We start from the raw sequence: 19,304 nt of genomic DNA on the forward strand, positions 1-19,304 counted from the left end.
TTTGCAACCTGGAAGTTTGGCGCGATGTGCCACTATCATGGACCCCTACTGGAATTTGACAATTGTCATTTTCTACTATGGCGCGGTGCGCCACTGACTAATAGGGCGCTATTTTATGATGAGAACTTGAAATAGTCATAACTTCTTACCCGGTTATCGAATTTAGGTAAATTTTATAACTATGGAATCTTATTGAATTTTACATATGAAAAAAAGTGAAAATCTTGAAAATTCCTCATGGAATAAACATCATTCAATTTAGAAGCTAATAATTGACATTCTTGAGACAAAATTAGTTAGGAAACTTTGGAGTATTACAATATCTGCCCCTTAGAAACATTCGTCCTCGAATGATACTGACTGTGAGACAAGAAATGATAACCCAAAGTACACACTAAACATGAACAATGAAACGTGACTGACATAATTGACATTTTAGAGATTCATACTGAGTATGCATATCTGATGCATGATTTCATTACTGAGCTGATACATAAATGCATAACTGAGAGTACTAATAAGCTGATCACACATATCTGATGTGTGAATACATGACAAACTTGATTACTTGACTGAGATTTTTAATAACTGAGTCTTCTCACAAGGAGAATGCATGTTTGATGCATGAATACATGACTAATATGATATGTAAACATATAATTGGATATGTAATGGTACTTAGTACCAAGTTTATAAAAATGGAATCCTAAAGATGAGGCTGATACCAAGTCATAACTGAAATCTGGACATGAAAACTGAAAAGCTTAAGGAGAACTGTTACCTTGAGCTTGATCTGAGTCAGTGGAGAAGAGGTGAGGGTACTTGGTACGCATATCTGTTTTTGCTTCCCAAGTAGATCCCTCAACGGAATGATTCTGCCAAAGAAATTTGACTAGAGGGACTTCTTTGCTCCCAGTCTAAGAGTTTGGTAATCTAGAATTTTGACTGGAATCTCCTCATAAGAGAGGATATTCTGAATATCTATGCTCTGAATAAGGACTACAACTGTTGGGTCACCTATACACTTCTTGAGCAAAGAGGCATGGAAGACTGAATGAACTGAGGCTTGATCTGAAGGTAGTTTTAGCTCATAAACTACCTTGCTGAAGCGACTAAGAATTTTGAAGGGACCGATATATCGGGGACTGAGCTTTCCCTTCTTGTCGAACCTCTTCACTCCCTTCATGGGAAAGATCTTTAGATAGACATAGTCACTAATATTGAATTCAAGATCCTTTCTACATGCATTTGCATAAGACTTCTGTCAGCTTTGAACAGCTCAGAGTCTTTCTCTGATCAACTGGACTTTCTGTAAGGCATCGAGTACTAATTCAGGCCTTATAACTGAGGTCTCACTAACTTTGAACCAACTGATTAGAGATCTGCACCTCCTACCATAAAGATCTTTGAATGGAGCTATTCGAATACTAGAATGATAGCTATAATTGTATGCAAACTCAATCAAAGACAAGTGGTCATCCCAACTACCCTTGAAATCAATTGCACACGTCCTTAGCATATCTTCTAGGGTCTGAATGGTCCTTTTTTCTTGACCATCTATCTGAGGATGAAAGGCTGTACTGAGATGAATTTGGGTACCAAGACCCTTTTGGAATGCTTTCCAAAAATGAGAGGTAAACTGGGTACCTATGTCTGAGATAATAGATAATCGAACACCATGCAACCTGACCAACTCTCTGATGTGGAGTTTGGCATAATCCTCGACTGAATAAGAGGTATGAACTGGGAGGAAACGAGTTGACTTGGTCATCCTATATACAACGACCTAGATTGAATTATGCTAATGATGAGTTCGAGGTAAACCCATCACGAAGTCTATTTTCACTTCTTCCTACTTACAGGAAGGAATAATGAACTCCTACATAGGTCCACTAGGCTTCTGATGCTTTATTTTAACCTGCTGACATGTAGAGCACTTAGCCACAAACTCTGCAACATACCTCTTCATCCCACTTCACCAATAGATCTCCCATAAATTATAGTGCATCTTTGTCGCCCTTGGATGAATAGAGTAGTGCGAACTATGTTCTTCTGCAAGAATTTACTACCTTACGTCATCTACAGTTGGAACACACACACGACCCTAACAACGCAGAACGCCATCCCCCTTTGGGAGAAAACCTCCACTTTTTAATTCTTAACTGACTCTTTCAACTTGACTAAACTGGGATCCATATCTTGTTTTTCTTTCACCTCAGAAACTAGAGATGATTCTGAACTATTCTAAACTCATATATCACCCACCTCTGTATCGACTAAGCGAACGCCTAGTCTGGAAAGCCGATGGACTTCCTGAGTTAACTTCTTCTTACTGTCTACAACATAAGCAACACTACCCATAGACAGTCTACTGAAAGCATCAACAACTACACTGGCCTTGCCCAGATGATAAAGGATGCTTATGTCATAATCTTTCAAGAGCTCTAACCACCTTCTCTGACAAAGATTGAGATCTTTCTAAGAAAAGACATACTGAAGGCTCTTATGATCTGTTAACAAATCTACATGAACTCTGTATAGATAATACCTCTAAATCTTTAAGGCAAATACTATGGTTGCTAACTCAAGATCATGAGTAGGATAATTCTTCTCATTGTGTTTAAGCTGTATGGAGGCGTAGGCTATGACCTTACTATGCTGTATGAGGACACAACCTAAACCTACTCTGGATGTATCACAGTATACTACAAACCCATCTGGACCATCTGGAAGAGCTAAGACTGGGGCTGAGGTGAGTCGAGACTTCAACTTCTGAAATCTCTTTTTGCATGGATTTGACCACTGAAAATTGACTTTATTCTGAGTAAATCTAGACATAGGGGATGCAATAGACAAAAATCCTTTAACAAACCAACTATAATAGCCAGCCAAACCCAAGAAACTCCTGATGTCTAATGGAGAGACAGGTTTGGGCCAGTTTCTTATCGCTTCAGTCTTTTGAGGATCTACTTTAATGCCATCACCTAAAATGATATGGCCAGGGAATGTAACCAATCTTAGCCAAAATTTGCACTTACTAAATTTGGCGAACAGTGGATGATCTCTGAGAGTCTGAAGTACGATTCTGAGATGGTCAGCATGATCATGCTCACTGCACAAATGGACCAAAATACCATCTATAAAGACTATGATAAACATGTCCAAGTACTGCTTGAACACACAGTTCATCAAGTCCATGAAAGTTGCTGGGGCATTGGTAAGACCATAGGATATGACTAGGAATTTGAAGTAACCATACCGAGTATGAAAGGTTGTTTTTAGAATGTCACATTCTCTTACTCTGAGCTGATGATAGTCGGATATAAGGTCTATCTTAGAGAAATAACCTGCACCCTAAAGTTGGTCAAATAATTCATCGATTCTGGGAAGTGGATACTTGTTCTGATCGTGACTTTATTGAGTTAACGGTAATCTATGCACATTTTGAGAGAACCATCTTTATTTCGCATGAATAAGACTGGTGTACCCCACGGGGACACACTGGGTCTGATGAATCCCTTATCTAAGAGATCTTTCAACTGTTCTTTTAGTTCTCTGAGTTTTGCTGGTGCCATTATGTATGGAAGAATAGATATAGGCTAAGTATCTGGAAGAAAATCAATGCCAAAGTCTAATTCCATTTTGAGAGAAATCCCTGGAAGATCTTCGGGAAAGAAATCTAAATATTCACTTACGACTAGGACTGATTCAAGACTGGGAGTTTCGAAACTAGAGTTAAGGGCTCTAGTTAAACTGAAAATAGACTATTTTTTTTCTGCAGTCAACTGTGGCATAGCAGGAATGAATCCAATTCATGCCGAGAATGACATCAAAATCATTCATCTCTAATTCGACTAAGTCTACTAAAGTGACTTTCTGACATATCATAACTAGGCAGTTCCTGTATACCCGCTGGGCTATGATGGTTTTATCCATTGGGGTGGAGTCTAAAAAGGGCTCTGCTAGAATTTTGGGACTGATTTCAAAATCAACTGCTAAGGGAGTGACAAAAGACAAGAAAGCTCCTGGATCTAGCAAAACATAAATATGCACATGAAAGATCTGTAACATACCAGTAACCACATCAGGAGAGTTTTCCTAATCTTGTTAGAACTGGAGAGCATAGAGTCTATTTAGGCGTTGCCCACTAGTAGCACTAGAAGTGGCACCCTACTGATTTAGTTGATTGGACTGAGCTGCGAAACGGTACTGCTTACCCTGAAAACCCGACTCAGGACAATCTCTGACTCTATGGCCTAGCTTGCCATATCCAAAACAGACATCGCTACCAGCTCTACAAGTACCCTTGTGGTTCTTACCATAAGTCTTACAAAGGGGATTAGTTCGGGCATTGCTGATACTGCCCTGAGAGTTAGATCCTGGAACCCTATCTTTATTTCCATTCCTGAACTTAGAAGATAGAGCACTGGCTGATGAAGGAGCTGGAACTGATGGCTTAGGACAAAACTGAGAATAGTTTCCTCCTTCTAATTTAGGTTGAGCAAAGTTGAAACTACCTGTCTTTGCTTTCTTATTCTGCTTCTCTCTCATCTTAATCTTTTTATCTTCTATCTGCTAAGCATTAGTCATAATCCTGGCTAAAGTCATGTCACTATTCAAGATCGCTAACCTATATTTGTTGACCACACTATCATTCACCCCAGAAATAAACTTACTCATCTTGGCCCTACTATCTACAACCACATGAGGAGCATATCTGGCTAATTGAGTAAACTTAAGAGAATACTCTTTCACCGCCATATTGCCCTTCCTGAGATTGATGAATTCTAACACCTTGGCTTCTCTCAGCTCTAGGGGAAAGAACCACTCTAAGAATGTGGTAACAAATTCTTCCCACTCAATAGGCCCTGCATCATCTAGCCTTTCTAACTTCTACTATTTAAACCAAGTGGGGCAACATCCTACAGCTGGTATGTATCTAGCTTAGGACTCTCACTAGGAGTAACCCCCATGATGTCTATAATGATCGATGAATTCTTGAGGGTCCTCATCTGCCTTAAACTAGAGAAAGGATAGAGGATTCATTCGGGTGAAGTCCTGAATCCTGGCTGTAGCTGAATTGGCCACTAGGTTGGCCAGAATGACAATTGGTCGTTCATTTTAGGTAGTAACTGACTGAGCAAGAGTAGTGAATGTAGCTCTAAACTCTGCATGAGAAACATGTTCGTTCAAAGGTTTTTTGGTCTGAGGGGCTGACTGATTCTCGTTTCTTCTTTTAGGATGCATGTTCTATAGAAGAAAGGGAGAAATAGGTTAGACTAAGATATTGACTTGAGATTATGCTCACTGGCACGACATGAATACTAAAAGAAGGGAAACTATTCCTAAAACATCTCATAGCCTCTTGTACATAAATGTGGCGCGCAATACACCCATGCACAAGACTCTACTAGATGCAGTTTTCATACTTCCTAAGACTCTATTGAACCTTAGTCTCTGATAACAAGTATATACTGCCCCGAATATGGTACCCAAAATGCTACACGGTGCTCATGACCCTAAAGGACCACAAGCTAACCCATGACTGATATCTGTACCTGTATACTGGATGATATACTATATAAATATAGAAACACAAACTGAAAGGCCATAAGGTTCAAAGCTATAATATAACTAATAAATCATAACATATGGATGGGGTATAAAATACCCAAAACACTGAAATAACTGTCTGAACATAATAGTCTAAAAAAACTCTAACTGACTGAATTGTCTGAATAAGGAGTTGATGGGATATGTCCCCAACTAAATCTAACTAATAAATTAATTAATGAGATGATAAAATAATGATAATTTCCTTAAAAGATGAGGACTCACTGCTACTCTGACTGCTAAGACTGGGATGCTACTAATTCTCTAGAGCTCGTGTCTCTGAACCTATAGTATAAGACACCATAGTGCAAATGCGTCAATACTTTGAATTTACTGGTATACATGTGAGGTAGGCTGAATGCATGGGGTTCATATGCATGAACAATACTAGCTAACTAACTATTATGAACGTGAGAATACATGCATGAATACATAGTAACTATATCTGAGATCCTTATAACATGAATTTACTAATAACTAACATGACTGATAACTAAGTTCTAGTGGCTGATATAACTGATAACATGAGTGGCTGTATCTGATAGTCCTGAATCTGATGGAACTAGCTAAGTTTTGAACTATTCTGAGTTGACTGTATCTGACAGCCCTGAATTTTGTAGAACTATCTGAGTTCTAATACTGAGACTGTTTGACTGTATAGACAATCCTGATTCTATAATTGAAATTGTGGGAAGTATTTATCTTACCGACATACCCCTAATATGCCATTATGGCTGAGTTACGGTCCAATCTTTAACCCCAATTAAAAGGGTGTTAATACCATGCCACTGGTAAGGACAAGCTATGAGTGACCCTCATCTAACAGTGTCCCCAAAAGAGAATGGTGGGGCCCTCATCTAACAGTGCTTAGCCACCTTATCAACCCTCATCTGATAGTGTTGATATCTCAACCTATGCTGGCTACATAGTTCTGGAACTCAAGGATTACTTCTAAGAATCACACCCTCATCTAACAGTGTGTGTTCCCATCCTTGGGTTTACTCGGTGCTAATTTCTACTCCCATCTGAATAGACACTAAACATGGATTACTAAACTGAACTGGACTGATTTACTGAGTTCCATTGACTGACAGAATAGTACTGAGATTATTGTATTACTAAGTTTTCCTGAGTCACATGACACGAACTCTAGGCATACAACTATATTTTTTGGGTACAAGTACTCCCAGGACTCGATGGAAAAAAACAAACAAGGCATGACATTCTTGAATACATGACTAACATCAACAATCTATAATACAAGAATTGAAGATATTTCATGGGCATTTGATTATCATAACTTGGTATGTGAATAAGATAGCATGTATACATAGCATAATTTTATATGGCTAACTCATGAGCAATCCAACAAACAATTTCAAAACATAAGAATAGCATGGAAGTTATTTTGGATCACAATTAAGCTATAGTGCATAATTTCTATCCTCCTAGACATTTTATCAAACACCTTGCATGCACCCTTAGGGAATAGGCCTAATCATCAAATTGACACATTATAAATAATTCAATTTATGGATTTCATTCACTTGCTAATGTAGTTTCATGAAAAACACATAAATATTCCAACTTGGGAATCATATAACAAGATAAACATGGTTACAACCAACACACAACATAAATATCATGATTAATAATTTAAAATAGGGTTGTTGATCTTTATGGATGAAACAAATCCAGAAATCAACACAACGAATACCTTAGTACTTGATGTAGTGAAGACTGACGGAGAGACTTTCTTGAAATTGAATCCCCAATTGAAACCCTAGCTGTTCTTAAGAGTAAATTGAGAGAAACTAGTATACATTAGGTTTGAAATAGCTGAATCTCATGTTAAAAGGCTTAAATAGGGGTGAGAAATTGACCTTTTTAACCCTGGATGCGTCTTTTAATTTCAGTAAAATTTTCCCGAATTGGACCCTTGGCGCGACACAGAGTCATCGCGTTGCCACTTCATTCGCAACCTGATAGTTTGGCGCGATGCGCCACTATCGCGAACCCCTACTGGAATTTGACAATTGCCATTTTCTCCTGGGGCGCAGCGTTCCACTGACTAATATGGCGTTGTTTTATGATGGGAACTTAAAATAGTCATAACTTCTTACTCGATTATCGGATTTAGGCGAATTTTATATCGATGGAAAGTTTATTGAATTTACCACATGAAAAAAAGTGATAATCTTAAAAATTACTCATGGAATAAATATCATTCAATTTAGAAGCTAATACTTGACATTCTTGAGACAAAATTAGTTAGGAAACTTCGGGGTATTACACATACACTATGTGCTTATCTCTTTGAATCAGGATTCTATCTCATATACTTTTGTATTAAATTAAGATTTAATGAACACTGCCATCTTTCAAACTAAAATAAAAAGAATCAAGATTCATAAGAAAAAATTGCAATACATCTGATTCTTCAATAATGGAAGAATTAAAAAAAAATTGATAAAAAAATGAAATTTATGATGATCTATGAAGGATTTTGATTGATTTTGAGAAAATATATGTGAATAAATCATAGAGTAAAATGGAGTGAAAGAGTTGCATGATTTATGATAGAGAATAATAAATTTGGAGTTTTTTGAAAAGGTAAAAAGGATAATAAATAAAGATAAAATATTGAACAAATTTTACTCCTTCCATAATTATCCATATAGTTATTAAGGAGGAATTGAATACTAAACCCTAAAAATATGTTACTTCTACTTAAAAATATTTAATCATTTAAAAAAAAAAGATAAATAAATTAGTTCTTAAAATAGTTGCTACAACTTGCAATTAAAATAGCTAACAAATACAATTATCTAAATGTGCTGCTATAACTTATAATTTTCAATCTAATAAATGTTTATGGCATAATTTTCGTAAAAATTACATATATAACGACATGTTTACTAGTATTTACTAAAAATCCCAACTATTTTAAAAATTTCATTAAATCCCAACATTTAGTCTTTGAAGATACATATAAGTTAAGTTAGATACGTCTTACATATACATGTATGAGTTAAACTAATCAGCATGTTTTAAGGGATTAGTTGAATTAATTAGCATATTTTAAGAGATGTAACAGCTAAACAAATATTAACATAGCAATTAACCTAACTAATTATGATAAAAAATAAATAATATCCTACGATATATGGTAATTAGTTTGTTATTACACCATTTTAAACAAGAACCTTTCCATAATTAGTTTTCAGGTTGCAAAAAGTTCATACGTTCCACCGAAAAAATTCATACGACCTTTTTTTTATTTGTTGATTTTCTTTCATCAATTGCAATGAAAGTTCATACGTTCCATCAAAAAAAATCATAAGACCTCTTTTTTTTTATTTGTTGATTTTCTTTCATCAATTGCAATAAATATTTCAGTGTTCTTACGCTATTTCTCCATTTGGATTAACGATATTATATCATCATCACCCAAACCCTTTTCGTTGCCGTTGTTCGATATGAAGGGGAAAAGATCATTACAGAATGCAAAAATAGTGAAGTTAAGGTTCGGCAAATCTACAAGGACAAGTGTACTGTTATTTCAGTTATTGCATGGTATGCCATTAAGCATTCCTTGCAATTGATCTGACAAAAAAGATTTGTATCTTATCTGACAAAAAAATTTGTATCTTTTTTAACGTTACAAAAGTAATTATTTGTCTCTTATTTATTCAAGTATGCATTTAACGTAAAATTGATAATCTTATTTTTTGTTATTTTTAGTAGGCTGAGATACATATTTGGTCTAACTAGATACATTTTTTCTTCATCTTGTATCTCTGGTTTGGGTTGTTTATATATGTATCTTGTTGTTTTAGTTTTAGTGATATCAGCATACCAAAAATATATATTAGTAGTGTTAAAGATACATATTGTGCACAACTGTACATATATGTATCTCTCATTAATTTTTTCTGTATGATAAAATACATCATAATTTTTTAAAATATTATCGTTGAAAATACATATAACTAACGTGAGATGTATCCTACAGATTCTTTTAGGTAATTTTTCAGTAATATTATTCTCGTTTGAAAAAGGGGAAAGAAGAATGTTGACTAGATACAAACAGACGCTAAATTCCACGTAATATTTTTAGTTGTTTATGACCTATGAATAACTAGATAAGTGACATCAAGAATCTTAATAAAGACACTAACCAAATAACTCTTTTTTGTCTTTATTGGTGATATACTTTATTTAAGGATAATGTAACGTAGGTGTTCAAGTGAATGTCTATTTGTATATAGTTGTTTATTATTAGGACTTTACTTGAATGAGTTGTATAGTTATTTTAAATTAGGAGTCCTTAGCAGTAATGACTTTGGATTCTTATTCTCCAAAACACTCTTGTATATATATATATATTGACGTAAGAAAATACTCTTGTATATAAATTAGGTGTATATATATGTATCTCTTGTTATTCCACATTTTTAAACAAAAAATCTTCCATATTTTATTTTCAGTTATAAATGATTCCTATGACCTTTATATTTTTCTTATTGATTTTGTTTGAAGTAATTGCAATGAATATATTAGTGTTGTTACGTCATTCCAGTGTTTGGATTAATAATATAATGTACAAGGGCTAAATACTTGAATTGAAAAAACAATTGAATTAAAATAAAATAAAATAATGTTAGATACATATAAATATAACATAGCCCTCATACACTGTAAGACCCCGCTAAATTCTTAGCTTAACTCAATCCTTTTTAAAGCTCGTTAAGGGGTCCCAGACTTGAAAAATTTTGCTAAGTATTCAAACTTAGTGTTATTTTAGCCTTCATAAGTTGAAAACTCTATTTTGCAGCCTCCATGGCCTTAAAATGTCAATCTTTAGGCTGATTCATGATCAAGAATGTCAGTAGGTGTTCCCCGATGAGTTTTGTATTTTTTGAACCTTATTTGAACCACGTTTGAAAATCCAAAATAGTGAATCGACACGATCTCGGCGCGGCGCGGAGGCCATTGCGTCGATCAATATTTTTTCTCGGCTTCCAGTGGAAATTTTTAGTGATCCGACACGAACTCTACACGATGCATTGGCCATCATGTCGATGCCAACGATGCAGAGCGTCGGTCTGTGCATCGACAATCTGGTTTTCAGTAATTAAAAAGCCGTGTCCTCAGAGGTATTAGGGTCTTTTTTCCATCCATATTCATCCCTAAAACACGTGATTCAACCCTCATTAAGCAAAATACACTCACTTTCTCTCAAATTGCTCAAGAACAATAACCCTAGGTAATTTAATTTCAAAGCTAAGGCTCAACGTTTCACCATTTTTCTTCAAGAATTTAGCAACCAAGGTATGTCAAGTGTTCATCCAAGGCTTCCTTCCACCTTTGGAGTCCAAGAAACTCTTTTAAACTTCAAGTAGCTTGATTTCATGATTTCCATGATTTGAATTCAAGTGTATTCATGATTATAATGTAGATTGGATTTCTATTCCATCATTAAGTGCAAAATTTATGTAGAAACAACTATTATGTATATAGTATCATATGAATTCATGTTAAAGCCTTGAAATTGTGATGCTCATGTGTTGATTAGTACTATGTGCATATACAATGCCTTCCAAGTGTTTGATGAGTTCTCTATGAGAATTAAATAATAAAATTATATCATATAGCATGTATTCAAGTTCATGTTATGCAAGTGTTTGCTAGAATGTCCCAATGAATGAATGATGATCAAGTAGTTATTTATCATGTTTCAAGATTGTGCCAAGTCTTATAATTTATACTATCGAGTCCTGGGGGTATTTAATACCCAAAATTTTAGTTGATTTCCTAGAGCCATGGTCAGTCTCAGGATAGTATCAGTCATGTCATGATCAGTAGTACTCTCAGTCAATTATAGAACACAGGAAAAACTCAGTAGACTCAGTATCAGTCCAGTCTAATTCAGTATTTAGTTCAGACCTTAGTAAATTCAATCAATTAATAGAATTTAGTAGTATTTCATCAGTCAACGAAACTCAGTGAACTCAGTTCAATTTGGTTAGACAGTATAATCAGTAATAGTTCAGTTGAGCCTAGTATGAACTAAAAATTAGTTTAGTGTCTATTTAGTTAGGAGTAGGATTCAACATCGAGCGAACCAAGGAATGGGGGCATTCCTGCCAGCAGAGGGTTTGACCCATAGTAGCAATCGTTGTATTATAGAAATACATAGCCAGTGTAGATTGAGATATCCTCCTTCTAGATTAGGTTGATACATCTCGTAGGAGTTTTTCTGCAATCGAGGGTTAACGAAAGAGTTTCCTGTCAGAGAGGGTTAACACACATCTTATCTTTACCCATGGCACGGTACTGACACTCTTCCAAGTGGGGTTACAGGTTGAACCCTAATCTATTCACAAAAGGGCATGTCGGTTAGATGATTACCTCCCACAGTCTCAGTTTCAATTACAGTCTCAAAATAGAACTCAGTTCATTTCTATAGATTTAGGACTACCAGATACGGTCACTTAGTTCAGTACAAAACTTAGTATAGTTCCACAGGATCAAGACTGTCAGAAATAGTCACTCAGTTATCAGCTACACAGAATCAATAAAATCAGATATCAGTAAATCAGTATTTTAGAACTCAATGTCCAGTATTATCACGACCTCAGATTACAGTATACGTATTTATGCATGTACTCTCATTCAGTTATATTTATGTCATTTAGTCAGTATTGTTCATGCATATGAACCCATGCATTTCATCCTACCTCACTTTGTATACCAGTACATTCAAAGTACTGAAACATACCTTTCTTTTGCTCTGTAATGTTTTATGTCATAGGTTCAGACGCGCGAGCTCTCGATCATACTTAGCAGTTCAGATATTTAGCTGACAGAGTTAGTGGTTAGTCTTGTTAGTTTGAGGACATGATGATTATTTTAGTAGTTCATCTTATTTCAGTAGTTCGGAGTTAGTTGGGGACTTGTCTCGTCAACTCCATATTTCAGACAGTTTAAAGGCTTTTTCAAACTAGAGTATTTTTAGACAGATGTATCAGATTTGGTATTTGTTACACCGTATTCAGTTTTATTATAGTATTGAACCTTATGACATGATTTCCACCTAATTTTTACATATTACAGTACTATTATTCAGTTATTGCAGTAGGTACCAGTCATGGGTTAGCTTGTGGTCCTTCAGGATTATGACCACCATGTAGTATCCGGGGTATAGACTCGGGGCATTACAAACTTGGTATCAGAGCCTAACGTTCAATAAATTCCTAGAAAGTATGAAATTCACATCTAGTAGAATCTTGTGCATGGGTGTGTAGCGTGCCACACTTATGGACAAGAGGCTGTGAGGTGTTTTAGGAAAAGTTTTCCTTTTTTCAGTATTCATGTCGTGCGAGTGAGCATGAGCTGCAGTTAAACTCTCTATCTAATCCAAATTTCTCTTTCGTTTACAGAATATACCTCCATAGAGGACTAAGGGAAGAGGAATGGGAGACTAGACAGAACCCCAGCCCATCCAGCTAGATCCTCTGGATGAACACGTCTCCCACGCTGAATTTAGAGTAGCTTTTACCACCCTATCTCATTCTATGGTAGCCTAGAATGAACGCTCAGCTTTTGTTCCATCCAACCCATTTGCTAATACTACTGCAGCCAGGATTTTGGATTTCACCTGAATGAACCCTCCATTTTTTACTGGGTCTGAGTTAGATAAGGACCCTTAGGAGTTTCTTGATCAGGTGCAGAAAGTTACAGACATTATGGAAGTGACGAATGTTGAGAGCGCTGAGTTGGCCACATATCAGTTATAGGATATTTCACACTCATGGTTTAAATAGTGGAAAGTAGAAAGGTCCGCAGATGTAAGGCCCATAGAATGGGAGGAGTTTATTGTTGCTTTTCTGAATAGGTTCTTCCCGCTAGAGTTAAGGGAAGTGAAGGTTTTGGATTTTATATATCTGAAGTAGGGAAACATGATGGTACAAGAAGATTCTTTTAAATTTACTCAATTATCCAGATACGTTCCTCATATGGTAGCAGATAGCAGATCTAAGATGAGTAAGTTTATGTCTGGTGTATCTAATAGTATGGTCAAGGAGTGTAGGACTGTAATGTTGATTAAGAAGATGGACATATCCAGGCTTATTGTCCATACTCAGCAGATATAGGAGGCTAACAATAAAAAGAAAGAGAGGGATAACAAAAAAGCGAGAATAGGTAGTTTCAACTTTGCTCAGCCTAAGTTAGAGGGTGGGAATCGTTCTCAGTTCCACCTAAAATCCTCAGGTCCAACTCCATCCATAGCCAGTGCTCCTGTACCAAAATTCATAGACGACAACAGAGATAAGGCGTCAGGCCCTAAACCCCAGGGTAGTGTTAGCAGTGACCGAACCAATCCTTTTTGTCAGAAGTATGGCAAAAACCACCAGGATATCTACAGAGCTGGCAGTGATGTGTCTTTCAGATGTGGCAAGCCAGGCCATAGGGTCAGAAAGTGTCCTTACGTGGGTTCTCAGAGTCAGCATAACCGTCCCCCATTTTAGTCCGGTCGCTCGAATCAGCAGGGTGCCGCATCCAGTGCTACCAGTGGGGTAGCACCCAAACAGACTCTACGCACTTCAGTCCCAACAGGATCAAGAGAGTTCTCCTGATGTGGTCACTATTATGTTATAATTTTATCATTTACGTGTTTATATTTTGCTATACCCAGGAGCTTCTTTTTCCTTTGTAACTCCTTATATAGCTGTTGACTTCGTAGTCAGTCCCAAAATCCTAGCAGAGCCTTTCTCATTCTCTACCCCAGTGGGTAAATCTATCATAGTCTGGTGGGTATACAGGAATTGTCCGATTATGGTATCTCAGAAAGTCACTTCAGCAGACTTAGCCAAATTATAGATGACCGATTTTGATGTCATTCTCGGCATGGATTAGCTTCATTCCTGCTATGCCTCAGTCGAATGCAAAAATAGAATTGTCCAGTTTCAGTTTCTGAACGAACCCATCCTTGAGTGGAGGGGTAGTACTTCAGCACTTAGGGGTCAGCTTGTTTCTTACCTACAACAACAACAAACCCAGTTTATTCCCACATAGTGAGGTCTAGGGAGGGTTACACAGTCCATACCACTACCTCTGAAGAAGTAGGGAGGCTATTTTCGATAGACTCCCGACTCAAGACATAGTACTATAGACTTACGTAACCAGCATACAACATGATAAGAACAACAATGATACAACAACCATAGAAATACATTACATTAATCAACCAAAGAAACCCCTCCCCCCAACCCTAGAATTACCAATGAAGCTACACTAAACTCTCTTAACTACAACCTATGACTTGACCACACCCCTTAGCCCTCTACCCTAATACCCTTCCTCTAAACCTTCCTATCGAGGGCCATGTCCTTGGTAAGTCGTAACCGCTCCATGTAAGTTATAATCACTTTTCTCCAATATTTTTTTAGTCTACCCCTAGCCCACTAAAAACCATCCAGAGCCAACCTCTCACAACTATGAGTCGAGGCATCCGTGCCCCTTCTCATCACATGCCCAAACCATCTCAACCTCACTTCCCATATCTTATCCTCCACTGACACCACTCTCATCTTCTCCTAAATAATCTCATTCCTAATCCTGTCAGGCCTCGTAAATCCACACATCCAACACAATATCCTTATTTTTGCCACCTTCAACTTCTGGATGTGAGAATTTTTAACTGGCCAGCACTCTGCTCCATATAACATAGTCGGCCGGACTACAACTCTATAGAATTTGCCTTTAAGCTTGGGATTCACCTTCTTATCATATAAAATTATTGAGGCGAGCTGCCATTTCAACCAACCTGCCCCAATATGGTGAGAAACATCCTCATCAATCTCTCTATTCCCCTGAATCATAGAACCAAGGTACTTAAAACTATCCCTCTTACAAACTACTTGAGACTCCAACTTCACTACCACATCGTCCTCTTGCCTCGTATCACTAAACTTGCACTCTAAGTACTCTGTCTTAGTCCTACTCAACCTGAATCCTTTAGCTTCCAGGGTTTGTCTCCAAACCTCCAACTTATCATTAACACCTGACTCATCAATCAAAACTATATCATCTACAAAAATCATACACCAAGGCACCTCACCTTGAATACTCCATGTCAATACATCCATCACCACGACAAATAAAAACGAACTAAGAGTCAATCCCTGGTGCAACCCTTTCTAGATCAAAAAATGCTCGGAATCCCCTCCCAAAGTCCTTACCTGAGCCTTCTCCCCCTCGTACATGTCCCTAATCTCAAAAATATATGCCACTAGGACCCTCTCACCTCCAAGCATCTCCAAAGAACCTCCCCAGGAACTTTTTCATATGACTTTTCTATAGATCTCTCTCCTATATCTATACTACTCCACTAGTTTCTGTACTAGGTGAATTGCCTCAATCATCGAGCGACCAGGAATAAAACCAAATTAATTCTCCAAAATAGACATTATCTTCCTCAACCTCCACTCCACCACCCTCTCCCAAATCTTTATCATGTGACTCAACAACTTAATACCACGGTAGTTGTTGCAACTCTGAATGTCACTCTTGTTCTTATATAAAGGAATCATTGTGCTCCATCTCCATGCCTCGGGCATCTTAGCGGACATAAAAATATTGTTGAACAACTCGGTCAGCCACCGTAACCTTTTCCCACTAGCAAACTTCCAAAAATCCATCGGTATCTCATCGGGCCCCATCGCCCTGCCTCTTCATATTTTGCTAAAAGCCTCACAAACCTCCTCCACCTTGGTATGCTAACAATAGCCAAAATTACGACAACCTTCGGTGTGATCCAACTCCCCAAACATAATGCCTCTGTCCCCCTCATTATTCAAGACCCTATAAAAATATGACTACCATCTTTTCTTAATAAGAACATCTTCCACCAAAACTCTGTCATCCTCCTCCTTAATCCACTTAACCTGGTCCAAATCCCGAGCCTTACGCTTCCTAGATTTGGAAAGCCTAAATAGCCTCTTTTTCCCACCTTTCTCCTCTAATCCCGTATATAATCTCTCAAATGTTGCTGTCTTAGCAGCTATGACTGCTAACTTAGCCTCCTTCCTAGCTAAATTTTACTCCTCCCTGTTTACCCATCTCTCCTCTTTATCCTTACTCTCAACCAACTTAATGTGAGCTGCCTTCTTTGACTCTACCTTTTTCTTAACTTTTTTATTCCACCACTAATCTCCTTGATGCTAGCCCGACCAGCCCCTCGAGATACCTAAAACCTCTCTAGTCATCTCCTTAATGCAACCCATAATCGTATCCCACATGTTATTCATGTCCCCCCCACACTCCCAAGCTCCCATCCTCTCCAATTTTGTCCCAATCTCCAAAGCACTAACTGGGGTTAGGCCACTTCACCTTACTTTAGGTCAAACCTCCCTACCCATTCTTTTCTTTTCCATCTTAATAACTAAGTCCATCACCAGAAGTCTATGTTGGGTCACAATATTCTCACTCAAAAAGACCTTAAAATCCTTACACAAGGCTCTATCCCCCTTTCTAAGTAGTAAAAAGTCAACCTGAGTCTTGGCTAACCTACTACAGAAAGTAACCAGATGCTCCTTCTTCTTCAAAAAGCATGAATTCACTACCACCAACTCAAAGGCCCTCGTAAAATCCAAAAAGCATCTCTTATATATTCCCTAACCCCAAAACCAAAACCTTCATACATATCACCATAACCTATCAATAAAGCCTTAATGTGCCCATTGAAGTCCCCTTCAATGAAAATCTTCTCTGATCTAGGCACACCACGAACCACCTCGCTTGTTTCTTACCTAAGGGCAAGAAAAATGATATCTAAGGGATGTGTCTACCATCTAGTTCGAGTCTAGGACTCTAGTTCAAAACTTCTTAATGTTGAATCAGTGTTAATAGCATGTGAATTTCCAGCTGTATTTCCCAAAGATCTCCCCAGAGTTCCCCACGAAAGGGAAATCAATTTTAAAATAGACCTTCTTCTAAATACTCATCCTATATCTATCCCTCCATATAGAATGGCACCTATAGAACTCAAAGAATTAAAAGAATAGTTAAAGGATCTTCTAGATAAGGGATTCATCAGAACCAGTGTGTCCCAGTGGGGTTCCCTAATTTTATTCATGCGTAAGAAAGATGGTTTAGAATGTGTATAGACTATCGTCAGCTAAATAAAGTCACGGTCAATAACAAGTATCCACTTCCTAAAATTGTTGACTTGTTTGACCAACTTCAAGATGCCAGTTAATTTTCTAAGATAGACCTCAGATCATGCTATCATCAGCTCAGATTCAAAAAATATGACATCCCAAAGATAGCTTTCAGAACTTGGTATGGTCACTTAGAATTCTTAGTCATGTATTTTGGGCTTACCAATGCCCCAGAAGTTTTCATGGACTTGATGAACCGTGTGCTTAAGTAGTACTTGGACATATTCATCATAGTCTTCATAGATGACATCCTTGTATACTCTCGCAGTGAGCATGATCATGCAAGCCATCTCAAAATAATATTACAGACTCTCAGAAATCATCAGTTATTTTCCAAGTTCAGTAAGTGCAAATTTTGGCTAAGGTTAGTAGCCTTCCTTGTCTATATTATTTCCGGTGATGGCATTAGATTTGATCCCCAAAAGATTGAAGCAGTGAGAAACTGGACTAAACCCATCTCTCTATCAAATCTCAGGAGTTTCTTGGGCTTGGCTAGCTATTACTGATGGTTATTAAGAGATTTTCATCTATTACATCCCCTATGTCCAGATTGACTCAAAATAAAGTCAAATTTCAGTAGTCAAATCTTATGAAAAGAATTTTCAGAAGTTGAAGACTTGACTCACTACAGCTCTAATTTTGACCCTACTAGATGGTTCAGATAGTTTTGTTGTATATTGTGATGCCTCTAGAGTCGTTTTAGGGTGTATTTTGATGTAGAAAGATAAGGTCATAGCCTATGCCTCTAGACAGGTTAAGCCCCATGAAAAGAACTATCCTACTCATGATATTGAGTTAGAAGCAGTGGTATTTGCTTTAAATATTTGGAGGCACTATTTGTATGGGTGTACGTTGATGTGTTCACTGACCATAAGATACTGCAGTATGTTTTCTCTTAGAAAGACCTAAACCTCCACCAGAGAAGGTGATTAGAGTTGTTAAAGGATTACGACATGAGTGTCCTGTATCACCCGAGTAAAGACAATGTAGTGGTTGATGCTCTTAGTAGGATGTCTATGGGGAGTGGTACTCATGTGGAAGATGGTAAGAAGAAGTTAGCTCAGGAATTTCATCAACTTACCTGACTAGGTGTTCACTTAGTCAATTTTTCCGAAGGTAGTGTATGGGTGCAGAGTAGTTTAGACTCATCCCTAGTTTTTGAGGTAAAGGAAAAGCAAAATAGGGATCCCAATCTAGTCAAGTTGAAGGAATCAGTCAGAGATCAGAAGATAGAGGTTTTTTCCTAAGAGTAAAATAGTGTGTTGTGCTACCAGGGTCGGTTATGTGTGCCAGGTATAGATGACTTAAGGCAAAAAATTCTTGCAGAGGCACATGGTGTGCACTACTCTATTCATCTAGGGGGCACTAAGATGTACCGTAATTTATGAGAGATATATTGGTGGAGTGGGATGAAGAGAGATATTGCAGAGTTTGTGGCTAGGTGCTCAATATGTCAGCAGGTTA

This window comes from Capsicum annuum, chromosome 11, assembly GCF_002878395.1.
Source record: "Capsicum annuum cultivar UCD-10X-F1 chromosome 11, UCD10Xv1.1, whole genome shotgun sequence".
Classification (NCBI taxonomy): domain Eukaryota; kingdom Viridiplantae; phylum Streptophyta; class Magnoliopsida; order Solanales; family Solanaceae; genus Capsicum; species Capsicum annuum.